Source organism: Prionailurus bengalensis, chromosome D3, assembly GCF_016509475.1.
Source record: "Prionailurus bengalensis isolate Pbe53 chromosome D3, Fcat_Pben_1.1_paternal_pri, whole genome shotgun sequence".
NCBI lineage: Eukaryota > Metazoa > Chordata > Mammalia > Carnivora > Felidae > Prionailurus > Prionailurus bengalensis.
Window position 1 is genome coordinate 36,596,723 of NC_057356.1, and position 12,941 is coordinate 36,609,663.

The following is a 12,941-nucleotide window of genomic DNA, read 5'->3' on the forward strand; positions in this document are numbered from 1 at the left end:
TGCTGTACCCATCTTTGTTTATACGATGATCTAAAAGCTTCCGTCTAAGTGTCATCTCTTCCTCAAAGATAATAGAGTCAGGATTGCAATCATCGGTAGGTAACAGAGAACCCAGCCAACACTGGCATATAGAACAATGGCTAAAGGTAGAGGTTTGAGTAGCACACTGCCTGAGGTCAAGTCCAACTTCTGCACTCACTGAGTATCTTGGGTACATTTTTCAACCTTTCTGTGGTTCAGTGTGCTCATCTGAAAGCTGGAATAACAATGGTGCTCACTTTTTTAAGCTCTTAAGAGGATTAACTATAAATTCAAGTCAACCTCTTAGAAAATGCTAATAAAATAAGTTGCCATTGTATAGTTTCTCACATGGGGGTAGACAGCTCCGGTGGTACAGCCACATCACCATGCCATCGAGGACCCAGATTCCTCCTGTCTTTACTGCTCATTCTCAGCCTTGCAAAACATAAGTAGCCCCCTCTGCATTCCAGGCAGAAAGAAAGGAAAGGCGCCAGATCAGATGACTTCTTCTTGTGGACTTTTGGATTTTATTTGGGAAGGGCGGGCCCCCTAAATGACTTCCTCCTATAGCCTGTCAGTAAAAATGGTGTTATATGGCCAGCCCTCACTTCCATGGTGGCTGGGAATTTTAGCTTTGAGTTTTCCAGGCTCTCTGGTGGAGGAAGGCAGGGTAGAATGTTTGGGAATGGTTGTTGAGTGGACTGACCCCTAATACCACCCAAAAGTCCCAGCTCATGCCCCACCTGCACATCTATCCTAATTAACAACTTCAAGGACATGACTTATACTATTCCTTCAGAATTATTTTATGGTTCTTTCTGCCCGGGAACCGTACTTTTATATGGTTGGTTTTACCTGAGCCTTCAGGTTCCAGTTACCGCCTTCTCTGTGGAAAACAATTCTCTAACCACCCCAATAAATACAGGTCTCTCCTCTTATCTTTTTACGTAGCACGTTGTTTGTTTCCTTCAAAATCCTTCATTCATTTGGCAAGGCTAGAGGGATGATATTCTTTATACTCCCAATAAGCAGAGTTTTCTCCTTGCCTTTTCTCCTTGCCACACCACTACAAACCCTACTAAGAGGGCAGAATGGTGTCACCTCAGAGAGGAGGAAGATATACTGTGAAAATTCATGTCAAAGAGAACAGGAGGTGGAGAGCCAACCCCTTCCTGCCACAGCTCTGCTCTGAGAGCAGAGACGCCCCAAATTTAACATGGCACTAATCTAAGTGGGTCGGCCATAGTCACTGAGTAGCTACCCAGGAAAGTACTTCAATTTTGTTGAGTGAGTGAATGAATGAATGAATGAATGAATGGTTTTGAATAACAAATTTTGACAGGATGTGAATATCCCATATTTTATTGGGTTTGAGAGCTTGAGCTCACTACAGTAGAACTATGACATGATGTTTTGTTTCCTCAAAAGATGACGACTCCTTCAGGGCAAAGATTGTGTTTTTCTTCTTTGCATCTTTTTTTTTTTTTTTTTAATTTTTTTTTTTCAACGTTTATTTTTTTTTTATTTTTGGGACAGAGAGAGACAGAGCATGAACGGGGGAGGGGCAGAGAGGGAGGGAGACACAGAATCGGAAACAGGCTCCAGGCTCTGAGCCGTCAGCCCAGAGCCCGACGCGGGGCTCGAACTCACGGACCGCGAGATCGTGACCTGGCTGAAGTCGGAGGCTTAACCGACTGCGCCACCCAGGTGCCCCTTCTTTGCATCTTCTTTGGGGCCCCCACCGGGGTACTCCATGGGTCTTTGCTAGTTGATTGAATAAGGGGCTGAAGATAAAAAATAGCAGAATTAGAAAGCGACAAAGGATGATAGATTCCAAAGTTACCTGTATTTTTTCCTCAGCAGAAAAGAGAGATCCTAGTTGATGTTGTCTGTTCACTTCAGGTTTCGGTGCTACTTTAATATAGAAGAATGGTCATGAAGGTACTAAGATTCCCAGAGGACAACTAAGATAAGGAAATCAGTATTTAACCTTAAGAAATAAGGCTTTGTGCGTAGACAACGGCTTATGTCATATGCAATCCTCACCAGGGAATCCAATTGGGTGTCTTGAAATCTTGATTAAATTTCCAGGTTTCATTCTGTTTCCCTAACCATCGATTTACCTGGAATTTTTTAAGCTGTTGGCTTGACAGAAGCTGGGGATCTCTTATTTTTGTCAAATACTGTCATTTTTGTCAAATTATGTGGACATTTTCAGCTTCCAGAATAACTCTGGTGCTCCCTTGCTCTCCTTGTCCTCTGTTCATTCAAACAGCTCCATTAGGCCCTGTGGCACACAGAAGCTCTGCATCTAATGCCACCTCTTGCTGGCAGGGTGACCCCTGGGCACGTGCACCTCCACCATCCTAGGTTTCTGGGTTTTTTTTTTTAATGTTTATTTTTATTTTGAGAGAGAAACAGAGAGAGTGTGAGTAAGGGGAGGGGCAGAGAGGTGGGGGGGGAGAGGGGGAGAGAGAGAGAGAGAGAGAGAGAGAGAGAATCCCAAGCAGTCTCCACACAGTCAGCACAGAGCCCAATGTGGGGTTCGATCCCACAAACCACGATGTCATGACCTGAGCCGGAATCAAGCCGAATCAACCGACTGAGCCACCCAGGAGCCCCAATCCTAGGTTTCCATTTAGATAAGAGGACCAACAATATCCACCTTAACTGACTCATGAAAGTATCAGGCGAATGAAGTGAGATTCACGTGAAAACTTTATATGGTGTAAAGTGGTATACAGATGAAAATTATTGTATCTTATAAATGGTATCACGAGCCTATATCTCATTTCCTTTTTATAGGAAAAGATATTGAGAGCAGAAAGGCCAACAAATTTATCAGTGCTTTGGGTCAAAGCTGTTAGATCAAACTCACACTTTTACTTTTGCCTCTTCCCGAAAGTCCCAAATAATGATAATCATAATAGACATAGGCAAGAGGGAAAGAAAATGGGATGAAGCCACAAAGACAATAAATGGGAGAACAAGCAATGGCAAGTAAATTTTGAAAGTGGGGAAGCAGGAAGAAGGCCGGCAACTTAGCCAGCGGGACAAGGGAAAACAAATCGTAAGCTGGCATTTGAGAAACCCAAGAAGCACCCCAATCTGTACCACTAAAGACCCAATGGCTTCAGGAAGTGGGGTAAAGTGGGCGGCAAACAGAAGGATTGGTTAAATTGGTTTAAATGGAGCTGACAGCCACCTACCCTCGTCATCCCTTCCTCACGTAGCCAGCTGATCTGCTCTGGCTAAAGGCTAGAGGTTAACGCTCTGGCAAAGTCATGACAGTCAGCATCTGCACTGCTTGGGGACATCAGGTACAGCTGAGGGTGGGAATTACCATGTTGAAGACAGAGCTTATGCGGCAGTGTAGGGCATGTATTTTGAAACCCATTTTTCCCATTCAGCTTCCAGAACATGGACAACCAGGCTTTTACTCTCCAGATAGAAGGTGGGAGGATTCTTTGAGGACTCTGACCAGACCAAGAGATAATTCCTGGGGTTATTCTGACTTTGGGGTTCCCACAATGAAACCATACAGTAGCTAACTAAAGGTGACAAGCTTCACCCGCGTTCTTGGAACTTCCTGTCAGCTTCATAACCCCCCTTCTTTTTCTTTTGCCAGTTTAGAGCTCTACTGAGGTACAGTTTGCAATCATAAAATAATGCCCCACTTTTATTTATTTATTTTCCCCCCAGGATTTATGCGGTTCATTTCACTGTCAGTCTTGCAAGTAAGTCACTGAGGTTGGGCAAAGCCAGGGGATAATAACTTTTAAATCCCAAGCACTTTCATCCAGTGACAACCCAATTAGCAAGACCCTGTTGCTGAGCGGAGGGCTGTGAGGCCACCCCAGGACCCACAGCACATGTACTGATGTTAAAAATCCTTTCCCAGAGGCACTAAGGGGGAATCAAATGCCCCATTTTTTTTTTTTTGGCTGAAAATAACTAAAATTTATTTAAATATTAAGGTAAAAAAAAAAAAAGGTGAGGAAGATTCATGAGATTTAGTTTGGCCAGTCGACGGCCATACCACCCTGAACGCGCCCGATCTCGTCTGATCTCGGAAGCTAAGCAGGGTCGGGCCTGGTTAGTACTTGGATGGGAGATTTAGTTTGGCCAAGTCATCCAGATGGTGCTGCAGAGCCGTTTTCAGGTTTCGTGATGAAAGGGGGTAGGGGGAAAGCTTTCCACCACGCAACAAAGGAGCACATTTGTTACAAGGCTGAGACTACCCCCCCACCCCCCACCCCCACTGCAACTAAAGGCCCACAAAGCAGTGAATCGAATGCTCGCTTTTAAATATGAGCAGAGAACCAGAGACTACCAGAAAGCTGAGGAAAATCTCTAATATGAAACATGATATTAACAGAAAACAATAATAAACAGAAAACACCAACACCAGTTATCGGAGAAAGACATGAAAACTTAAAAAGAAGCGACTGCGAACATTCTTAGAGCAATGAGATAGAGCCTCTTTCAAATAAGAACAGGATGCTACCGTATAAAAGGAATATCCAGAGGACAAAAATGAATTCCTGGAAATTAAAACTACAATAGCCGAAATTAAAGATTCAATAAGAAGGATGGGAAATAAAGCTGATGAACTCACTTGTGAAAGGAGAACAGATTTAATTCCTATGGAAGAACGACAGAAAGACAAAGAGATGAAATAAAGGAAATGTATTAGGTGAGGAACATTTATCATCCAGAAAATGAAGTTCCAAAGGGAAAGAAAAGAGAAAACTGTGGGAAAGAAATCCTCGGCAAATAAAGCCAGAAAGTTTCTCAGAAATGAAGGACACAGCTCTCCAGATTCAAAGAGCCCTTTGAGTGCCAAGCATAATGGAGGAAAATGGACCTAGACCAAGGCACATGGTGGTGCAATTCCAGAACAGTGAGACAAAGAACAGATACCACAAGCTTCCAGAGAAGGAAAAAATGGCTTCAGGAAATGGATTGTGAAACAGAATGACTTCAACCTCTCAGAAAGCACTCAAAAGGCTAGAAAACAATAGAACAAAGCTGTCAAAATTCCGCAAGGGAATTATTTCCTGTCTGGAATTGCGTTCCTGGCCATACCACAATGAAGTGTGAGGGTGAAACTAAAACTTGTTCAAATATGCAAAGTTTCAGAACAATAAACTCCTTCTAAGGAAACTACTGACAGCAAACCAAGCATCAAAAGGGCATAGCATTTGCGATACACGAGGTTCAACACAAGAAAGAGAATTCTCAGGATTATAATGTAGGGAGATCTCAGGATGACAGCTGTGAGGAAGACCAAGGAAGACTGGATGGAGTCAGCAGGTCCGTAAGAGGTGTCTCCAAGAAGATGAAATTAATAGAATAATGTCTTTAAACATACTGAGAGGAGATTTAGATATTGGTAGATAGGGTTTGGAATAAACTAGCGATAGAAATTAGATGATCAGAACAATGAACACTTATCTGACCAAAATGAGGACATAAATGTGTTGAGAGAATGGGAGCATAGAAGTGTAGTGGTTCCACCGTGTAGGGGTAAAGGGGTGGTGGTTGTGAGAGGTAATGATGACAGAGAGCTGAATGTTTATCTTCCAAGGTGGACACTCAATAGCAAAGTCTTAAATTAGCAGTATGAAAACATGATATTTAGATATGTGAAGATCAATATCAAAAGAAATGGCCAAGAGTTGAACGCAATTGCCCCTAAGAATAGGAAGTGTGCGTGGGTGTGTGTGTGTGTGTGTTGCCATAATGTGCTCATCATTATAGATTTTGTGCATATGGAACTATAACACAACTATAAACTCAATTCCTTAAAAAGCTAAATTGCCGAACTATATTTTTGTTATAGGGGAAAACATTATAGTTTCTCAACCCTAATTTGTTCTTGTTCATTGGAATATACAATTTGCCCCATTTCTAAGCATTTGAGACACTGAATTTACAAATGGGCAGTGGCCAGACCAAATATAAAAACAGAACTCTGACCCACAACCTGCAGCAGCCAGTCTAGGAAACCAACCCATGACCTACAGTAACCAGCCCAGGGAGCCAACCTGCTATAATTCAGCCTTGTAGAAAATCAGACTGTTACCCCATATAACAATTGGCTCCAAATGGCCAGAACTTGGTTAATAACTGACAGCTGTTCTAGTTTTTATTCCTGCTTCCAACTAGGACCAACCAGTGAAAGCCAAATTCGCACTCCTAACCAATCACAAAGGATGCCTCTCTTCTAGTTAGTCTGCTTATGGCTCCCCCATGCCATGATTCTCCAAGCAGGGCAAACCTGAAGCCATGTCTTCTTCCCACCATAAAGCTTTCCCTGTCCTCTACCCGCCTTTGCGTCCTGGGCAAACACAAGTGATGGTACCTGCCATTCTTGCTACAGCAAGATCTTAATAAATACCCTTGATTCTCATTTGGTTGGTCTTCATTTGTTTCCACGCACTATTTTGAGGCATTGCAAATTTTCAAAGACTGAAAAGCATTTCATTTGTCAAGAATTGATGCCAGCTTGACATTGGCCTTAGCAACATGTTTCTGATATGTCTTTTCAGGCAAGGGAAACAAAGACAAAGAGAAACTAGTGGGACTATACCAAAATAAAAAGCACAGCAAAGGAAACCATTAACAAAATAAAAAGGTAACCTACTGAATGGGAGAAGATATTTGTAAATGATGTATCTGATAAGGGGTTAGTATCCAAAATATATAAATAACACCAAAAAAACCCACTAATAATCTGGGTGAAAATGGGTAGAGGATCTGAATAGACTTTTTTTTTTCAAAGAAGATATACAAATGCCAAAAGATACATGAAAAGATGCTCAATATCACTAGTCCTCAGAGAAATGCAGATCGAAACCACAATGAGATATCACCTTACACCTGTCAGAATGGCTGGAATCAAAAAGAGAAGAAATAACAAGTGTTGGAGAGGATGTGGAGAAAAAGGAACCCTCAGGCACCATTGGTGGGAATGTAGATTAATACAGCCACTGTGAAAAAACAGTATGGAGATTCCTCAAAAAATTAAAAACAGAAATACCATATAATCCAGTATTTCCACTATTGGGTGTTTATCCGAAGAAAATGAAAACTCTAACTCAAAAAGATATAGGGGTGCCTGGGTGGCTAAGTCGGTTAAGCGTCCAACTTCGGCTCAGGTCATGATCTCACAGTCTGTGAGTTCGAGCCCCACGTCGGGCTCTGTGCTGACGGCTCAGAGCCTGGAGCCTGCTTTGGATTCTGTGTCTCCCTCTCTCTCTGCCCCTCCCCTGCTCATGCTCTGTCTCTCTCTGTCTCAAAAATAAATAAAAACATTTTAAAAAAAAGATATATACACCCTTATATTTACCGCAGCATTTTTTAAAATAGCCAACATATGGAAGCAACACAAGTATCCACTGACAGAAGAGTAGATAAAGAAGATGTGCTGTATATATATACTATAGAATATTACTCAGCCATAAAAAAAAATGAGAGCTTGTCATTTGGGACAACATGAAGAACCTAGAGGGTATTATGCTAAGTGAAATAAGTCAGACAGAGAAGGACAAAGAGCATATGATTTCACTTATATGTGGAATCTAAAAAATGAACAAAGAGAAACAGACTCATAAATAGGGAGAACAAACTGGTGGTTGCCAGAGGGGCAGGCATGGTTGGGGAGGGGATGCGTAAAACAGGGGAAGGGCACTAAGAGACACAAACTTCCAGTAATAAAATAAGTAAGTTGTGGAGATGAAAAGTACAGCCTAGGAAATATAATAAATTGAGGGTGGATGATGGTGACACTTGTGGTGGGCATGGAATGACATGTGTTGTTGGGTCACTGTGTTGTGCACTTGAAGCTAATGTGGCATTGTGTGTCAACTACACTTCAATATTAATTAGCCAATTAATGAATAATCCTAGGAAAAACAGTAAGTCTCTGCTGTATCCTAAACACCTATAATGAGTATTCAATCAGTACGTATTGAATTAAATAAATTAAAAACTAAAGGGTCATTGTCTCAATGAAAAAAAAAGAATGTCAGCTAAACCTACAGTCCAAGTTCAAAAAGTCTTAACTTTTTGACAAGTTCTTACATTTATTCCTTCATATATTGTACTCTGTCTCCACATGTCAAGAACTGCACTGTGTGTTATGTGTTCTGGAAGATACGAATTAGATAAGTTGAGTATGTCCCTTAATTGGATTTAGTAATTTTCGAGTTTCTTAAATTCAGATAAAGTCATCTCAGGTTTGGATAAGTCACTTTAAATTGTATTTATGCTTTTGAGCAAATGAACATAATTTTAAAGAGCCAGTTGCCAAAAACAGAGATCAGGTTAGTCTTACACTGTTATACTTTCTTATTTTACTTTTTTTTTTTTTCTTAAATTGCCCAATGTAAAATTTCCGACTGAACTGTCCTGGCATGTGTCTAAAGTGTGCTTTTTTAATTTTAACCCCCTGGAAGAAATCTTCTCTTATGTTTACTAATATAAATATAAATGTTAAGTGTATTTCATTTACGCACATTATCCTCTTTGTGCTTTAGAATTGAATTCCAGATGTCCTATTAAGGGGCACATATATGATTATGGAAAATTATTCTATTGAAAATAACAGTAGTTTTTATAATGATGTAACTCTGAGAAAGCAAAAGAAATTGAGGTTGGAAAACAGATGTAGTCACTAAAAAACTGTGTGCACATGGTAAACTGGTTTTTAGCAAGATTCAAATAATGCAATCAGTGGGAATTTGACTAGTCCGTGGAGTTGTCAAAGGCATGTGGGATGTACGAATAATAGCTAGAAATTTGTTGTGGACACGAGGCTATTAAGCTTGTCTCCTGCTGCATTCAATATGGTAGTAAAAACTATTATTAAATAACTGATTTTATAGCAACTGTTAAAATTATTTGGCCAAAGTATAAATTAAAGTTTATGACGGATGCAAATGTATGTCTTAAGATGTAAAATACTAATTTAGGTTCCTTTCCCATTTTAAAATAACCACTCAGACGAAAGAACAGTGATTACCAAAATAAGAGCAAATTAATAAGGCTGCCAGGAAGGCTTCACAAAAGTCTGAAACAGTAAATGTGACTTTGCTTTTCAAACACAGAATCCCACAATTATCAAGGATCTCTTCCCTAGCTGAGTGCACATAACTCACATCAGCAGTAATGGGGTTGACACATGTGAAATCCTGAGGACCAACTAAAGGGCACAAATAATAGATCTGATCCCCCAGACCCTTCTGTGCCACATGCAGATGTGTAGAGGGTCGGTGGACACCCACCACATATGAAAAGGTGGAACTGATTTGGGCCGCCTGGGTGGCTCAGTTGGTTGAGCTTGGGCTCAGGTCATGATCTTGCAGTTGGTGAGTTCCAGCCCCGCTTCGGGCTCTGTGCTGACAGCTCAGAGCCTGGAGCCTGCTTTGGATTCTGTGTCTCCCCCTCTCTCTCTGCCCCTCCCCCGCTCAAGCTCTCTCTCACTCTCAAAAATAAAATAAACATTTAAAAAAATGAAAAAAAAAAAAAAAAAGAACTGTAACTCATTAACCAAATGGTGTTGGTTAACCTTTTAGCCTTTGTTCATACCTAAGCAGGGCCTGAAATAAAACCTGTCCATTTACAAAAGACAAAGTTCTTTAGCAAATGAAAGGGCTCACTGAATGTGACATTCTATGTATCATTGAAGCTTCCCGGAAATGACAAGATTCTCAGGCCCCACCTTGTATTTTCAGTCTCCAGGGCTGCTTGCTGGGTGTGGAATTTTCTAAAGTTCCTCAAGTGAGTAGAGGCTTGGGGGTACGGGCAGGGTGTGAGAAACTGTAGCAATCCCCTGGAATCTAACTTGGTATTTGGCAAAAAGTAAACACATTATGTATATTTAAGGAGAAATCCATTGTAAGGAATATTTTTAAGGACATGTACAGTTCAGGAAGCGAAAATTCTTAGGAGCATAAAGGAAGTTGGAAGATACTCTGGAAGTCCTAGAATCTGAGTTTTAATAATTAATCTGTCTGATTGTTGCCTGGGAGAGGTTTGAAAAGATTCGTGAAGGCTCTCACCTCACTACTGAATCCAAATTTCTGAGAACGGGGCCTGGAAACCCGTATAGTTTAAAATTTTGAAAACACACTTTAAGATTTGAGAATTCTAATTTTTCTCACTAAACATCCTTGTTCTTTCAGTACTGCCTCAAATGGCATGGTTTCCTGACGTTCATCACCAGGTCACTGTTTTTTTGGACCAAACATCATTTACTTGAGTCTCACTGCAAGTACAGTGACCACACTAGAGATGAGGTCCAAGGTCCTTCCTGCAGGCCTGGACTCTGTTGATCTGTCCAAGAACCATGATTCAGTTAACTCTCGTGGTAACTTTTTCACATTTTTGGCTCATGTCGATCAAGAAATTAACCAAAATTAAGTTGTTTGTTTGTTTGTTTTTTAAGAAAGTGCTGTTAGTCCATAGTTTCCTCATCTTGGGTTTGTGAAGTTAAATGTTAATCTACAATAGAGGCCACTTCAAATTGGTTTCATTAGATTTAGTTCAAGATCCAGCTTGTCGGTTTCATTTTGGATTCGGTCATTCAATATATAATCTTTGTTTCTCCCAGTTCATGTTGTTAGGATGTCCTTGGAACCACAGTAGAGGGGACGGCCATCTTGCCAGAGCAAACCAATGAAAAGCCCCTAGTAGCGTGCCAGAACGAACTGGAGGTCAACCAATCACCCAGGGACAGCATGACCTGACACGAAAAAGGCCCACCCAGACCTAAACCCGGAACTGCTGCAGCTTAAAAACCCCACCCCACCATACCTGGGGGCGACTTCCCTGACTCCTCTCTCTCTCTCTCTCCCTGAGTCACGGAACCTCGCCCGAGACCTTAGTTCCCAAATAAAGCCTTTGACTGCTAAAATTTTTTAGCCTCTGACTCCTATCTTTACCCTGCCTTACGCCTGACCCTAACACATGTCACACTTGAACTTGACAAATATACCATTCTAGCCTGATTTAAGTTATTAATCAACACATCAAATGAAAAACAGCCTAGCGACCCCCCTCTGGATAAACATTGGTGGTGAGCCCCCTTAATCTAGTTTTCACCTGGTCACAAACCTGCCACACGTCTACCTGCCTAGCCCAGATTCCTCCATCTTGTCAATAGAAATGCTGGAAGTAAGTTTTTAAAGGCCATCTTCTAAAAATTAAATCTTGAAAGCTATATTGCTTCACATTATTCCAAATCTCTGTCCCCGCATCATATATTTAACCATATATGCTCAGAATATTTTATATCACAAATATTGTCAATAGGTAGAACAAATACAAAAGGTAAATTAAGTCATTGATGGATAATTTTTTAATTTTTTAAAAATTATCTTCTTGGGGCGATTGGGTGGCGCAGTCGGTTGGGCGTCCGACTTCAGCCAGGTCACGATCTCGCGGTCCGTGAGTTCGAGCCCCGCGTCGGGCTCTGGGCTGATGGCTCGGAGCCTGGAGCCTGTTTCCGATTCTGTGTCTCCCTCTCTCTCTGCCCCTCCCCCGTTCATGCTCTGTCTCTCTCTGTCCCAAAAATAAATAAAAAACATTGAAAAAAAATTAAAAAAAAAAAATTATCTTCTTATCCTATAGAACTTTACCAGTGTGAAATTACTTACGATTCTTTCTTCTAAACTTTCACCAACGTACACGGTCTCCTCTCACGACAAGATTCTAGCTGGTCGAAAGGTTACGGTGTCTGACAGTAATTCACTGAGGTACCACATTTCAATTGCTTCCGCACATTTCAATTAGGAAACCTTTGAAGTGAGAAAGGAAAAGAAATCGAGTGGGAGTCAGGTGATGTGGAAAGAAAAACAGCATGAAAGGAGAGAATAAGAAGCATTTCTGAACAATGGAAAAAGTAAAAAAAAAACAAAAACAAAAACAAAACCCGACAGCACTCAGGAACAACCTGATTCTACCTTCGACTCAGAGTCAGTGTTCCTAAAAGGCATGCACATGTATTCCAAAATATTGGGTTTAAGTAGAAATTTTCCAATCCCCTGTGATTACGAAATGGGCTTAATGCGAGGTATTTTTCTGGAAGATACACTTTAATAGTGGAGATGTAATTTATGCTAGTCCTTCTCTAGGCAAAATTTAAAAAAATCTGGCTTAAGCAAAAAGGGAATTTACTAGCTCAAATAACTTGATGTCGAGAGGCTGGCCTACCTGAGACCCTGAGAGACACCTGAAAGTATATCGTTAGGTCCCCACTCCTTCTGTATTGGGCTCCACTTTCTCCTTCTGGTCCTTCTCAGGCAGGTATTCCTTTGGTGGCAATATGTCTGCAGGATCATACACTCAGCGCCTGAGTCCAGAATAAAAATGACGTTTCCTTTCATTACTTCTGCCCAGCTGTAGTAGGCTGAACAATGGCCACCCAAAGATAAAAGGTCGTAATTCCTGAGACCAGGAAATACTATTTTATAATGGGAAAAAAGTCTTTGCAGATATGATTATGTTAAAATTTCTTGGGGTGCCTGGGTGGCTCAGTCAGTTGAGCGTCCGACTTCGGCTCAGGTCATGATCTCACAGTTCGTGGGTTCGAGCCCAGCATCAGGCTCTGTGCTGACCGCTTGCTCAGAGCCTGGAGCCTGCTTCAGATTCTGTGTCTCCTCCTTTCTCTGCCCCTTCCCCACTCACACTGTCTCACTCTTTTTCTCAAAAATAAATAAATGTAAAAAAAAAATTTTTTTTAATAAATAAAATTTCTTTCTTTTTTTTTTTTTTGAGAGAGTGCACACACACACACACACACACACACACACAAGCAAGTGGGGGAGGAGCAGAGAGAGAGGGAAAGAGAGCATCCCAAGAAGGCTCCACGCTCATTGTGGAGCCTGATGCCAGGCTCAATACCATGACTGTGA

The 12,941-nt window shown here is 41.2% G+C and overlaps 1 long non-coding RNA gene across 1 annotated transcript; it reads right to left on the minus strand.

Moving 5' to 3' along the window:
• Positions 1-1,734: 1,734 nt before the first annotated feature.
• On the minus strand, positions 1,735-12,515 carry LOC122470037. Its single transcript, XR_006293801.1, has 3 exons — positions 12,241-12,515; positions 11,685-11,825; positions 1,735-1,805 (listed from the first exon to the last, which is right to left on the minus strand). It is a non-coding gene; the product is annotated as an uncharacterized LOC122470037 (long non-coding RNA).
• Positions 12,516-12,941: the final 426 nt, after the last annotated feature.